The sequence below is a fragment of the Panthera pardus genome, unplaced genomic scaffold (genome assembly GCF_024362965.1).
Source record: "Panthera pardus isolate Hobbes unplaced genomic scaffold, ASM2436296v1 HiC_scaffold_1, whole genome shotgun sequence".
NCBI lineage: Eukaryota > Metazoa > Chordata > Mammalia > Carnivora > Felidae > Panthera > Panthera pardus.
Genome location: NW_026526654.1, coordinates 68,174,008 through 68,177,766, shown reverse-complemented (window position 1 = coordinate 68,177,766; position 3,759 = coordinate 68,174,008).

Below are 3,759 nucleotides of genomic sequence, written 5' to 3'. Positions count from 1 at the left end.
TTAAACATCCTTCTTTTTGCATCTATGTGTATCTATCTGTTGGACCCATTCCTACAAGCAGAATTACTGGTCAAAGGTTATGTATATTTGGAAGTTGAAAGATGTTAAATTGCCTTCTGCCGATACTGCACTGGTTTGCATTTTCATTACAATTTGCCTGTTTCCTCACAGCTCTGCTCACAAAGTAGGTCTTCAAATTTCTTATTCTTTGTCAATCTGATAGGAAAAAAAATGGTATATCAGTGTAATATAAATTTCCTTTCCTTTTATTATATGTAAGGTTGTGCATCTTTTTATATGTTCATGGGCCATTTCCGTATCTTTTTTTTTGGTAAACTATCTGCTTGTATCCTTTCCCATTTACTCTATTGGGTTTTGGTACTTTGAAAATTAAATATTAGAAGTTCTTTTTATCTGAAGGAAATTATACTCAAACACTTTTTTCCTTTTTGTCATTCGTCTTTTGGCTTTGTTTCTGGTGGTTTTCCCATGCAGGTCTTTTTTTGTTTTTAAAATTTTTTATGTAGTTGAATCTACCACTTTCACATAGTAGAATCTTTGATAGCTTCTTGTTTTTTTAAAAATTTTTTTAACATTTATTTATTATTGAGAGACAGAGACACAGAACGTGAGCAGGGGAGGGGCAGAGAGAGGGGGAGACACAGAATCTGAAGTAGGATCCAGGTTCCCGAGCTGTCAGGACACAGCCCGACACGGGGCTCAAACTCACAAACTGCGAGATCATGACCTGAGCTGAAGTCGGTCGCTTAACCAACTGAGCCACCAGGCAACCCTATAGCTTCTTGGTTTTATGTAATACTTCTTCACTCCAGAAATTATTAAAAATGTAACACAGTTTTTTCTAGTCCTTTTATGTTTTCATTTTTACGTTTAAATCTCTGCTTCATTTGGACTTTGTTCTACTTTTATTATTTTTTTCCATGTGGCCATACAGTTGCCTCAATATTATGTGTTGAATAATCCATTTTTCTCCGTTGTTTAAAAAAATTTTTTTTTAACGTTTTATTTATTTTTGAGACAGAGAAAGACAGAGCATGAACAGGGCAGGGGCAGAGAGAGAGGGAGACACAGAATCGGAAGCAGGCTCCAGGCTCTGAGCCATCAGCCCAGAGCCCGACGCGGGGCTCGAACTCACGGACCGCGAGATCGTGACCTGAGCTGAAGTCGGACGCTTAACCGACTGAGCCACCCAGGTGCCCCTCTCCGTTGTTTTAAATGCCATCTTTAGGCATTAATTTATAGAAGAGAAATTAGGAAGAGGTATGATACCTGCCATTTAGACAAGAGAGCCAGCCCTTGCTGTCTTTGGGAAGTGACAGTAGAGGGATGTAGCTACCTGCTTGACCCAGATTTCTCTGTTTGCTTTAATTTCCTATTAAGAATTCTGTGTGTGGCAGGGATGGGACAGGGAATGCAAAAGTTTTCTTAGGATAGTTGGGAAACTGAGTTACATAATGTGTCGATTTTTGTTGTTCCTTTTGTTCTTTTTTTTTTTTTTTCTGGAGGGGGAGGTCATATATATGAGAGAAGAAACTGCAGAACTAAGCTAATTCTTGCTTTCAACGACTTGGTTACTTCCTCCCTTTATCAAGAAGTTTCTTGTGTATTTCTTGGGTAACCTCAATTTTGCTATGAACTGAAACTATAGAAAACAAGAACAGGAATGGTAAATACTGTATTAAAATCTATTTCATAGTAAGTAAAATTCCTACTTGTAAGAGAAAACATTTTGAACACTGTTTTGGAGAATGGAGAATTTCCTAGTAACTAAAGCTTATCATGGCTCCGAATCTGCAGAAATGAGACCTTTAACGGTCATTGTTTATGAGGTCAGGAAAAGAAAAAAAAAAAAGGAGGAACTGCAGAGAGCTGACAGAGTGACCGGACATTGTGGCTCTGTCACATGTTTATCTCCAGAAATGGTCTCGGACCAGCAGACAGAGACTTGTTGGTCTGAGGAGGTGAATGGCCCAGGAATTTTGCTTATTCTTTGTTGTGCCGTCTCCACACAACAGGGTCCTGAGCTGCTGAGTGGAGCTGAGAGATGATAGGCAGCCTATTGGGTAGCTTGTGGTGGCATCCCTACTTCAGGGAGAAGAATGCTTGGCGAGTTGAGGCTTAAAAATACAACTAACTTTATCATCCAAAGCATGACCCAACACCTAAAGAACCTGGGATGGCCTTCTCCCTTCTTCTGTCAACATATTCTGCCTACATATTCCCGTAGTAGCTCCTTTACACTTTGTGGGTGTTAATTTCAATTTGATTTCATTTACGTGTGTTTAGGTGGGGAAAATGGGGTCAGCATGTAGGAGAGGCACACTGTGTTGTCCCAATCCCATTGAATGATTCTGGGTTCCCTTTCATATCTGCCTTTACAAGGGAAATCTCAGGTAGAATAAAAATAGAAAGCAAGCTGGGGCATCTTTGGCTGCTGTTTCCCCTTGGTAGGTTATTGACCAGGAATGACTTTGGCATAATAGAAGCTTATTCTTTGCAAAACCAGGAAGTAGAGGAATCTTGTCCTTGGTTTTTTCGAACCCCCAACTCACCTCTTACTGCCTTCTCACACTCTCTTGGTGGTCCTATGGCCCTTAGTACCTGATACACAATCCCCTTCATCTTAGTCTTGAGACAGGGGTCAGGACATTCTCTCCTGTCATCGCTACTAGCCTATCAAGTAAAAATGACCAACATACTAAAGTAACCTCACCCTCAAGTAAAATATTAAACCTATGTTATGTAAAGAAAACACAAGGGGTGCCTGGGTGGCTCAGTCGGTTAAGCATCCGACTTCAGCTCAGGTCGTGTTCTCATGGTTCGTGAGTTCGAGCCCCATGTTGGGGTCTGTGCTGACAGCTCAAGCCTGGAGCCTGCTTCAGATTCTGTGTCTCCCTCTCTCTGCTCCTCCCTGTTTGCACTCTCTCTCTCTCTCAAAAAATAAACATTTAAAAAAATTAAAAAAAAAAGAAAATACAAAACCATTAAGCATAACATAAACACAAATCACATTCTTAAAATGTTGGCCTCTTGAAGAGGAGAAGAAAGAGAATGTATTAGCAGAGGAAATAGGGGAAAAGAAAGAGACAGGATATAGGTGGAAGCCATGGATTCAGCGGAGAAAAGCAACCGTGTTGACTCATATATACTCACTTCTCTTTGAAGTATCAAAATATTAAAAAAAACCAACTATTTCCAGCTTTCCATTGCTTTCATTCTCAACTGTTGGTTCTGATTGAGCAACCAAATCATCATCTTCAGTGGAAATCATTTTCTAACCTCAAAAACAGGAACTGAAGTTAACTACAGCAAGGTCCTGTCAGAAGCCAGATGATAAGAGCCGAATGCCTGTGTTTTCCCAAAATTCACACGTTGTAGCCCTGATCCCCAGGGTGATGGCATTTGGAAGTGGGGCCTTTGGAAGGTAATTAGGTTTAGAGGAGATCATGAGAGTGGGATCTTCATGATGGGATAAGTATCTTTATAAGAAGAGGAAAACAGTGAGATCTTGTCCCTCCAGGGCCTAAAAAAGGCCATATGAGGTCATGTAGATGACCACCACATATGGGTGGTCATCTACAAGTTAGGAAGGGTTCTTATCAGAAACTAAGTGTGTTGGCACCTGGATCTTGGACTTCCACCCTTCAGAACTGCGAGAAATAAATGTCTGTGGGTTAAGTCACCCAGTCTATGACATTTTGTTATAGCAGCCTGAGATGACTAAGACACCAGAGAATT